Source organism: Amblyraja radiata, chromosome 16 (genome assembly GCF_010909765.2).
Source record: "Amblyraja radiata isolate CabotCenter1 chromosome 16, sAmbRad1.1.pri, whole genome shotgun sequence".
Lineage (NCBI taxonomy): Eukaryota > Metazoa > Chordata > Chondrichthyes > Rajiformes > Rajidae > Amblyraja > Amblyraja radiata.
Genome location: NC_045971.1, coordinates 16371183 through 16383420, shown reverse-complemented (window position 1 = coordinate 16383420; position 12238 = coordinate 16371183). Strand labels below are relative to the sequence as shown.

The following is a 12238-nucleotide window of genomic DNA, read 5'->3' as shown; positions in this document are numbered from 1 at the left end:
AGTTTCCAACCAAAATGTAAACCTTGACTTCAAGCTTTTACCTTCTGATTAGAAACCTGGTTGCATTGGGTTAGGTAAAATTTGGGATTTTAGTTGACAATTGCTTTAATTCAGACTTGCTCATTCACCTGAATCAGGGTTTGAGCCTCATTTCAGATTTCAGGCTGTGGAGCCGTGACTGTGTCTAGACTTTGGCTGAGAGGTTGCATTGAGCTCATTGGAAATCACCTCATGATTTTATTTAGGTTAGCATAGCATGGTGTATTAGCTGCCAATCCCACCAACATGGTTAATGAAATTCATGTTACTACCGTTTACAGGACCCTGCTGTGAGTAATTTGACTACTAATTTCCTGAGCTACAGCAATGCCTATTGTCAGAAATGATTTCACTAGCTGGGAGATACTTTGGAAAGTCCAAAGGATTTGAAAGACCAATGTGAGTGTGTATTGGTTTCTCCGGATCCTATATTATAAAGGGCCTGAGTGCAGCCCAGCAGGGATGACTCAGATAATATGCAGTTCTTTCAGTCCTGAAAGACAGATGACTGTTGGGGTACTTCTCTGCCCCTTAGAATGCAAAACCTCTCTGGAGCCAAATTGACAATGGTATCGTATTTTGCCTGTTTAGTTTAGTTTGGAGATAGAGCACGAAAACAAGCCCTTCAACCCATGAGTCCATGCCGACCAGCGATCACCCCCATGCACTGATACTATTCTACACACCTATGGATATTTTTTACCGAACCTCATCTATCCATGTTCCCCAATGACCCGCTGAGTTACTCCAGCACTTAGTGTCTTTATCAGAGAAAATTAGATTTGGTGTCTCGAAAGTGATGTACTTCCTATGTCAGAAGTAGGCCATTCGGCCCATCATGACCATGCCAAATGTTTGGAAAGGAGTGTTGTAGGTGTCTGGTAATGCTGGGGAGACTCACTCACTCACATTAGTTTCTCAGTTAATGCTATAGCAACAATTACAAGACATTTGAGAAGGTACATGGATAGGAAAGGTATAGAGGCATATGGGCCAAAAGTGCACGGATGGAAATTGTGTAGCTGGGGCATCTTGGCCGTTGTGGGCAATTTTTGGCTGAAGGGCCTGTTGCACCATAGTTGTTGCTAAAACAACATTTAAAATACATTTTGATAGGTACATGGATAGGAAAGGTTTCAGAGGGATATGGGTCAAATGCACGCAGATGGGACTAGTGTAGACGGGGCATCTTAGTCATTGTGGACAATTTGGGCCGAAGGGCCTGTTTCCATGTTGTATGACTCTATAACTGGGCGTTGTGATCAAGCTTCCACTTGCACCACTGACTCAGTTCTTCAGAACAAATACTACCTTTTATAAGTAATCCCCTGAGATTCAATATTAACCAATATCTTTTGTGTGAGTTTCAGGTTTAACCAGCAAGTTTAAAATTGGCTGCTCTCAATCCATGGAACATTATAAATGATTTTCCAACCTACTTTTGGCTTTTTGAGAACACAAATATTTCACATTCCCAACCCATGGTATTTTGCAACCACACAGACTATACTCGCTCTGTCAGTCGTGCTTATGCCTTTTATGGAAAAATCTTTAAAAGCTCTCAGCCGTTGAGCTTCAGACATTTCATTTAATGACACTAATGACTCACTTGGTAATTGACTGCATCGTGCACTATCCATTTATATATTTCACCAAAGCCTTTTATTTTCTGTGGAGAGGACATGGAATTAACCCAGTACTTTCTCAATGATCAATATGACAATAAAACCCAGTTAAATGTCTCTTCTAGATTTTCACATTCGATGTTCCATCACGATCCTTATTTTGTATTGACATCAGAGCCAAGACCTTCGAAATGGTGTGCAACCTTTTCCAATTTAAACTTCTGTCAAAATTAAAACTAAATTGTTTAAAAAACAAGGCCGATGAAGTCCAATGAGCCTTAAGATGAGAAACGTCGAGCCCATCCTCCTATGTTTGTGCAGCAGATGACATTACAGTGGTTGTCATCAGAGGGCACCAGCAGGCTATTCCAATGTGCAATGTGATGGTTCTTGGTGTAACAGGTTGCAATGAAGACAACACATTAAATCACAGAGTAATAATACAGCCTTTAAACATTTGAACATCTGCAATTTCAAAATCATTTGGTCATTTTTAATATTCTTAAAATGGTAAAATCTGCAAGAACATCGTCAATGTTACCATCACTTCCATAATTTGCATTAATGGCAAAGGAATCATATCTTAAGCTCCCAAGTTCAAGTCACATGAGAACTTATTCCAGGTGGTGGCTCATTGATTAGAGTCTAACCCCAATGGAAAATAGGAACAGTTGCATGTTCTGGATTTGTCAAGGTTTTTTATATTGAGATAAAACGAGCAGACAGTCTGAAGAAAGGTCTCGACCCAAAACGTCACCCATTGCTTCTCTCCAGAAATGTTGAGTTACTCCAGCACTTTGTGTCTATCTTCAGTGTAAACCAGCATCTGAAGTTCCTTCCTACACATAATTCCAACTGGTTGGGCTCAATGTTAAAGTTATGCCAGCAGAGGGCGGTACTGTGGTTAGCTGAAGCACGAGGCATCGGAATGTGCAGCTGGCCTTGTAACTCTGCTCTGCCCACTCTCCCCCAGATTCCACCAATGTTTACTGACCAGAACCAAATATCTGCGGCAGATTTGTGCACTCTATCAGCTTGAGAATTACAGGAATGATGAAGTAATCCAGTCCATGTTTGCACTCATTTGTTTAAATTCTGCTTGAAAAATGTATAGTTTCTAAATTCATGAATAGTTCAGCTAAGAAGCAGTAGACATTTGGGCGACGGGTTCGTTTCTGACTGCTTTCAGGAGACGTAAATAAGCTTCATAGTTCGGGTAGTTAGACAAAATTGTTATCTCATGGTAGCATTTATCAAAAACAAGAATGCAAAGGTTTAAGGTGAACCAGGCTTTTTAAAGAATATCTGAGGGGTAATTTATTGTACACAGGGAGTGGTTGGTATCCGGTACATTATGCCAGAGGCAGTGGTAAAATTAGATACTATGTTTAAGAGACATTTAAATAGATGCCTAAAATGGCGCCCGAGGGTGGTGACTCTTTGCGTGCTGGTCCCAGAAGAGGATCGAATTGCCTTACTCTTTCCCTTGTATTCCTTGTATGTGTACATACTTGGCCAATAAACTTATTCATATCTTCATATTTTGTACCTGTAAAACTAGAACTGCTGCCCTATAATGCTGAGAACTATATTCTGCACTCTGTATCTTTCCATCCACTCTACCTAATGTACCTAGCTTGGCTTGATAGACTTAACGTATAGTATTATGTGATTTGGTTGCAAAACTAATGGCCCTGTCCCACGGTACGAGTTCATTCCAAGAGCTCTCCCGAGTTTGCCCTGATTCGAACTCGGAGATTTACGGTAATGGCCGCTCGTCGGTACTCGGGGCCCTCGTGGACATTTTTCAACATGTTGAAAAATCTTCACGAATCTTCCCGAGCTCACCAGCCATTAGCGAGTCTTCCCGAGTACCCGCCGTTAGTGTTACGAGCCGCTAGGAGACGTCCCCTAGCTCCGACGTACCCGCTACGTTCATTCTCCGTGCTTACCACGAGTTTGATTTTTTTTAAACTCGGGAGAGGTCTTGGAATGAACTCGTACCGTGGGACAGGGCCATAAGCTTTTCACAGTACCTTGGTACATATGGCAATAATAAACCTAAACTTAAACAGGTAAGGCATAGAATCAAATGGTCTTAATGCATTCTAATGCCATCAATATAGATGGGCCAAAGGACTTGTTCCGTACTATACGACTATGACTCACCTTCATCTCAAGAGTTAGCAGTTCTGAACAACATCAACAACTTCCATTTAAACTGAGGCCATGATGAATAGATGTGGTGGTAAGTTTAGAAATGGGAAGAGGTGTTCAGAATAGGTTCAAGCCAATGGAGCATGGCACAAGGGAGGGCTGCCAGAACAATCAAGAGCTGAAGGGAAAAAAACCTGTTGAGAGGTTCAGCAGCAAGTGAACTGAGGCAGAGACTGGTGATGTTGCCTCAGTGGAAATATGTAATCTTTGTAATGGCATGACTGTGTAGTTTGAAGGCCATTTTGGATGAAACGTCACAAGAAAGTCATGACAGTTGCCAGGCAGAAACACAGTATCAGTAATTGGAGAACAAGATTTAACCAGCCCAATCTCATAGAGTCATAGAGCCATACAGCACAGAAACAGGCCCTTCGGCCCACCTTGTCTATGCTGACTGAGTTGGCATATTGGACTAGTCTCATTTGCCTGCATTTGGCCCATAACCCTCTGAACCCATCCTATCTATATATATATATATATATGTCCAAATGCTTTTTAAATGGTTCGGAACACCTTGCGGGTTCCCTTGAAATCATGCATCATCCTAACTTGAAAATATATCGCCTGTTCTTCAGCGTTGCTGGATCTAACTTCTGGAACTCCCTACCCAATGACACAGTGAATGTATCTCCATCAGAAGGTCTGTAACAATTCAAGAAGGTGATCCATTACCACCTTCTCAAGCAAAATTAGGAAAAAGGAATAAATGCTGTTTCTGCCCGCATCCTAAAAATGGGAATGAAAAGAAAATCAATGCAAAGCCGGTGCCCCACCACATTTCCAGCTCACTGCCCACTGATACCAGGAACATTCAGAAGCTGCGGTGCACCATCGCTGGGATGGTGGTGGCATACCCATGGTTGGTTATATATTAGAGGTAAAAATCCATCTCTCCATTACTCTCAAATGATACTGCAGTACGACACTGCGGGAAGGCTGCACTTTTACAGATGTTGTCTTGGGGACAAGATATTAAACTGGACCTCCTGTCATCTTGAGAAAATGTAATAAGATATCATGGCAGAGTCTCAGAGAAAGGCGGAATCCAAGCCAATATTTATCCTGCAGTAAACAGATAATAAATCCATTATCAGGAAAGTGCTTATGAGAGCTTGCAATGCACTAACTAGGTATAAAGCCTACTCCATTACATCCATTACAACATGAGAACGCTTCAGATGCGCTTTATTGAGGACAAGATGCTTTGGGGTTTCCTGGAGCCATTTTATCGAAACACGCTAATCTTTCAACAAAATGTGATACATTCCGCTGAGTGCCACTGCTTTTTGCAGGGCTGCTTTGGCGCTCGATACTTCTCCTTGGTGGTATGAGGTTTCCTCTTAGTACTGTTGGAGATCAGGGTGGTCACCCTGGACAATATAAACAGTGAGAAAACTGGACCGGGGTCACAGTGTTGGATGGTCCTCCATCAAGGGTTGAAGATAATCCAGTTAATCAGGATACAGGGAGTAGAAACCAAAAATATAACACATTTCAGTTACTCCACAAGGAGTCACAAGAGACTGTGGATGCTGGAATCCTGAGCAAAAGTCATGTGTTGGAGGGTCTCAGCAGGTCAGGCACCATTTGTGGACAGAATGGACAGATGACGTTTTGGGTCGCGATGGCTCTAAGTCTGTCCATTTCCCTCCACAGACACTGCCTGACCTGATGAGTTTAGAGATACAGGTACAGAGATACAGCGCGGAAACAGGCCCATGGGCACACTAAGTCCACGCCAACCAGTGGTCACTCTGTACACTAGCACTATCCTACATATTAAGGACAATTGATAATTTTACCGAAGCCAATTAACCTACAAACCTTTGAAGTGTGGGAAAAACTGGAGTTCCCGGAGAAAACTCATGTGGTCACAGGAAAACGCACAGAACTCCGTACGGACAGCACCCGTAATCAGGATCGAACGCGGGTCTCTGGCCCTGTTAGACAGCAACTCTACTGCTGCGCCACTGTGCTGGCCCTCAGGAGTTCCTCTGGCTATTTGGTTTTGCCTTTACAAGGATATTTGCAGATGAACTGTGGGGTTCCTTTCCATATAGGTGAAAGTTAAGACAACTGTTTTTAAAACTTCTGGTCCGTCTGAACAGCTTGTGTGCTCAAATACAGCTGAGGCTACAGATCGAGTTCCTCCTGCTGCCAGATTAGTTGTTGGAGTACAATATATAACACGGTAACACCACACCACATCCCTGCACGCAGATGTACTAAAACAGTTTGATCAAACTCAGATGGGGGTGGGATTTCCCCATTAGTGTAATGCAGTCATTGGCAATAAACGTCATCCCACCTACCCTGGGGAATGTCCACCAAAGTGGCAAATAACTCCGTAAATCTCCTTCATTGCAAGATTTATTTTAGACTCCTTATATTACACACTCCTTATCTTTGATGGAGATCAGAGATTTTTGTCCAAAGCTTTTATTTGATGTCCTATGATGAAAAAAAAGATCATTAATTCAGACTCTGAGAACCAAGATTGCAGAGCACCACATTCCTTACTACCTTTCAGAGATAAAGAAGTATTGGAAATTGGGTACAATGAAGCCCATAATCTTCATTCATTGTCCTCGCTGCGCATGGTGTGGTAACACACAAAGGATCCTGAAATGGTCAGAGGGGTTAGAGCACCGTTTGTTCATGTGCGATCCTTAGCAGTTTCACTGGGGCAGAACTGGTTCTGACAACAGTGTCAACCCTGCTCCTGTGTAACTTGATGGGCCCATGTCCGAGAAGATCCAATGTTAACACTGGGAATAGACACAAAAAGCTGGAGTAACTCAGCAGGACAGACAGCATCTCTGGAAAGAAGGAATGGGTGACGTTTCGGGTCGAGACACTTCTTCAGACACTGGGAACCTGTTTTGGGGTAAATTCACTTTGAGTCGATATTAAACCCCGCAGATCACACACCCTACCACCCGTGCAATTCACACTCAATATCCACAATACTCACCACCCCCAGTACAAACACGACCCAACACACTGCTCATTCTTTCTTCTCCTTGCTCCATTCCATGGGAAGGTACAGAAGCTTGAAGGTGTGCACCAGCAGACTCAGGAACAGTTTATTCCCCTTCATTATCAGGCTTCTGAACAGTCCTTCCATAAGCTAGGGTCCGATTCACCTCTCCATTGTAGACATTGGTTTTTGTCTATGGTATTGATGTGCTACATTGCTGAGAACTATTGTCTGCACTCCCCTTTACCTATTGTGCTTGAGTTTGACATCATTGTACTTATGTATTATACAGTATATCTAATCTGTTTGGAGAGCATGCGAAATGAAGCTTTTCACTGTAACTTGGTACACGTGATGGGGTGGGAGATTGCAACCTTCTCGTGGTCCGCCCTGTTTCAACGAATGCAATCAACCTGGCCTGCACACTCAAATAAGATCAAATAGAACAAGTTGTCCTACAACTTTAGGCTGTGCAAACCATACGCAAGAAGAAGAAGGTACACGTGATAATAATAAACCTAAACAGCTCCCACCTACCAATCACTCCTACCAACCACATACTGCTTGCTCGATCTGCAAGACTACTGAACCCTCCCATCCGTCACTTCACTTCCTGATGACCAGCACCTTCATTGACTATCGGTCCGACCTCTTGATTACCTCTGTGTACAGACCCAATAACCCACCAATCCCAGCCAAATGACTCCTCAATGAGCAATCCCATTTTCCTTCCTTTGACATTTCCCTCTCCATCATCGCCTCCCATCCTGCCCCTCTCCCCCACTACCTCCCAGACCCAGACCCCAGCTCAGGGCTCCTCACTTCATTTGCAAAGGGAATGGCCTGACCATTTACCAGAGTAAGTACCTCTGCAAAGAGAATGTCCATTGCCCACCATGAACTCACACCTTCACATACTTTTGCAGATACTGACTTCAACATGATGTATACAGACCGAAGGATGCAACAAACCACTTCATATCTTAGGAAATATATCTGAAGTGTAGCAATCAGAAAGCCAAAAACTGCAGATGCCAGAAGACAGATCAAAACAGTAAATGTTGAATATTCTCAGCAGCACAAACAGCATCTGTGGTAAAAAGAAAAGTTAATGTTTCGAATTGTAATATTTCTTCAAAAGCAAGAAAAAAAGCAGTTAAACTATATATACTAAAGGAAACTTTGGCTCAATGGAACGGCTGTCCTATAGGCTGACACAGTAATGCTGCTGCCACACAGCTTCAGCAAACTTGGATCAGTCCTGACCTCCAGTTCCGTCTGTGCAGTTTTCCCTGTGGGGTTTCTCAAAGATGGCAATATCTCAAAGATGGCAATATCTCAAAGATGGCAAGTTAATGGGCCTCGGTAAGTCACCCCTGATGTTGACCGTTAGTGGGAGAATCAGATGACACGATTTGCAATGAGACTGAGGAATTTGCCAGGAAATGAGTCGGAGGTTGGTTACAGAATTGCCCTGAGTTCTGTCATAGACTTGATGGGCCAAACTGCCTCCTTCTATGTTGATAGTAAACATAAAATATGAATATGAATAAAAACACCACTGAGATTAATGACCAGATGTTGGTGTGTTGGATATTTGAGGAATGACCCTCCTGGTTTGAGAACTCTGGCGTTCTCCGAGTGCTGGCAATGCCTGAGGGACAAACAGCTCCTGTTAATGCGTCAGCTGAAAACTGATCCCTTCCGTGACACTGCACTGGAATGTTGAGTTGGAACGTCCTCTTGGATTTCTGCAGCTCACACCTCCTGAATCTGCGGTGAGGCTTCAACTGCAGAGCCAGGCTGCTGCCCCATCTCTTCGTGAATACTGCTTTCCATCCCAAATATCTGTTTCTCATGCAACAAGCATCAAGAAATAGGTCTGAAGAAGGGTCTCGACTCGGAAAGTCACCTATTCCTTTTTTCCAGAGATGCTGCATGACCCGCTGAGTTACGCCTGTGTTTTTTTGTCTATTTTCATTTTAAACCAGCATCTGCAGTTCCTTCCTACACATCAAGAAATCCTTGTCTGACAATTCCTGCATGCTCTGTATCCTGGGTTATATTGTGATTTATTTTGCTGCTGCCTTTGGTTCGTGATCACTAGATTGGGTAGATGTACAGAGTCCCTTGCCCAGAGTAAGTGAATCGAGGACAAGAGGACATAGGTTTAAGGTGAAGTGGAAAAGATTTAGTAGGAATCTGAGGGGTAACTTTTTCATGCAAAAGGTGGTGGGGGTATGGAACAAGCTGCCAGAAGAGGTAGTTGAGGCAGGAACTATCCCAAAGTTTAAGAAACAGTTAGATAGGTTCATGGATAGGACAGGTTTGGAGGGATATGGGCTAAATGTGGACAAGTGGGACTAGTCTAGTTGGGACATGTTGGCCGGTGTGGGCATTAGGTGAAAGGGCCTGTTTCCATGCTGTATCAATCTTTGACTCGGTACACATTAGGCAGCTGAATGACACTGGTACAATGGATCATTAGTTGGCTCATATATTTTCACCTGTGAAAGGACATGTCTGATTGAGATAGTATAAATAGAGGGAAACTGATCCCAACTGCAAGTGTTGAAGGACAGGAAGCGGGTTTAAATCTTGAGGGAAGAAACTTACACCAAGAGTATTTCTGAAGTGACATTCAGTAACTGTATGATGGTGGAAACCAGATTAAACTGTGCCATCTGGAAGCAACAGGACAGGACGCTGAGAGAATAGACTTTGCAGCACTGTGGGGGGAAACACAGGACCATAGACCAACAAGATGGTTTTACTTGGATCTTGCACAAATCCGATCAATTGAATGTCCTCCTGTGCCACGATTGTTCCTCGGCTCTGGGCAAGCGATAGCAGGAAAGGGGAAATTTAAAGTCATGTGTCGGGGTTAATGGTCTGTTTTTGTATATTGCTTCACTGCCCTATGCAATGCAAATTCAGGGCGGGAATTTGCCACGTAGCCCATTGACTGTTCTTATCCACAAGTCATCATGCCTTTGATGCCTTCTCTCTTCAATGACAAGGCACGTCTTCCATATCCCATTCAATAGTTAGATCGAGCTCTTAAAGATAGCGGAGTCAGGGGATATGGGGAGAAGGCAGGAACGGGGTACTGATTGTGGATGATCAGTCATGATCACATTGAATGGCTCGAAGGGCTGAACGGCCTACTCCTGCACCTATTGTCTAATATGTTCCAATATTTACACCACTGTCAGAGAGCTGGAACACTGAGACTCAATGGTCGGACCTTTGATATGTATATGTTGGGTGCTAATGATGCAAACCAGATGTACCATTGGCCGTCAAGCCGTTTGATGAATGTTGAAGTATTGAAAGAAAGCCATACAGAGATAAATATTTTTGATTGGTTCCTTCCTTATCATGAAATACAAGTTTCTGCAGTTGCTAGAATCTTGAGTACAACACAAAGTGCTGGAGTAACTCAGTTGGTCAGGCAAAACCAATCTGAAGAATGACCCCGACCCAAAACATTGCTGATCCATACCCTCCACAGATGCTGCCTGACCAATTGAGTTCCTCCAATACTTTCTGTTTTGCTTCCTTATCAAGGCTTGTGATGTCATGGGAATTTTGAGGTCCTCCAAGAACGATATTTCCTCTGTTGGTTATTTCCCAGTTTAAGTAGAGAGGCGTGTGCTCAGGCAAAACCATCCACAACTCTGTGTGTCCCTATATTTATCAAAGGTATGCCCATTGAGTCTCAGCGTTCCAACTCTGTGATAGTGGTGCAACTAGTGGTGGAACCCTATGGCCCTACGTTTCTGAGGGGGTTCAACTCCAACACAGGGTTGAGCAGATACTTCACCATGATAGTCGTGCATCTCTTTGCATGGCTGGGACAAGCCAACAAATTGGAGTGAGTGTACAACACTGGCAGAATACCAATCCCTTGTCTGTGATGTTAAAATTGTTAAGGTGACTTTGATACCATCCGTAAGCTTTGGTGGGAAAATCTGGAAATGGATTTTGATCTGAAATTAGTTAAGACCAAAGTTGGACCCTTGAAGAACGAAAAAGGTGAATTTATTATGGGGAACAAGGAAATGGCAGATGAGTTGAACAGGTACTTTGGATCTGTCTTCACTAAGGAGGACACAAACAATCTTCCTGTTATTGTAGTGGCCAGAGGATCTGGGGTGACAGAGGAACTGAAGGAAATCCACATTAGGCAGGAAATGGTGTTGGATAGACTGATGGGACTGAAGGCTGATAAATCCCCAGGGTCTGATGGTCTGCATCCCAGGAAGTGGCTCTAGAAATCGTGGATGCATTGGTGATAATTTTCCAATGTTCTATAGACTCAGATGGGGAAGATGCTGGAGCCAATTATAAACGATGAGATAGCCGCACATTTGGATAGCAGTAACAGGATCGGTCCAAGTCAGCATGGATTTACGAAGGGGAAATCATGCTTGACTAATCTTCTGGAATTTTTTGAAGATGTAACTAGGAAAATGGACAAGGGAGAGCCAGTGGATGTAGTGTACCTGGACTTTCAGAAAGCATTTGATAAGGTCCCACATAGGATATTAGTGGGCAAAATTAGGGCACATGGTATTGGGGGTAGAGTGCTGACATGGATAGAGAAGTGGTTGGCAGATAGGAAACAAAGAGTAGGGATTAACGGGTCCCTTTCAGAATGGCAGGCAGTGACTAGTGGGGTACCGCAAGACTCGGTGCTGGGACCGCAGCTATTTACAATATACATCAATGATTTGGATGAAGGGATTCAAAGTAACATGAGCAAATTTGCAGATGACACAAAGCTGGGTGGCAGTGTGAACTGTGAGGAGGATGCTATGAGAATGTAGGGTGACTTGGCTAGGTTGGGGGAGTGGGCAGATGCATGGCAGGTGAAGTTTATTGCAGATAAATGTGAGGTTATCCACTTTGGTAGCAAAAACAGGAAGTCAGATTACTATCTAAATGGCGTCTAGTTGGGAAAAGGGGAAGTACAACAGGATCTGGGGTCCTTGTACATCAGTCTTTGAAAGTAAGCATGCAGGTACAGCAGGCAGTGAAGAAAGCGAATGGCATATTGGCCTTGATAACAAGAGGAATCAAATATAGGAGCAAAGAGGTCCTCTGCAGTTGTACAGAGCCCTAGTGAGACCCCACCTGGAGTATTGTGTGCAGTTTTGGTCCCCTAATTTGAGGAAGGACATTCTTGCTATTGAAGGAGTGTAGCGTAGGTTTACAAGGTTAATTCCCGGGATGGCAGGACTGTCATATGCTGAGAGAATGGAGCAGCTGGGCTTGTACACTCTGGAGTTTAGAAGGACGAGAGGGGATCTCATTGAAACATATAAGATTGTTAAGGGCTTGGACACGCTAGAGGCAGGAAACATGTTCCCGA

At 43.5% G+C, this 12238-nt stretch overlaps 1 protein-coding gene across 1 annotated transcript in view; it reads left to right on the top strand.

The window, feature by feature from the left end:
• The window catches only part of cavin1 (caveolae associated protein 1), a 59660-nt gene that overhangs the window by 42868 nt on the left and 4554 nt on the right, over positions 1–12238 (top strand). The window lies entirely within an intron of this gene.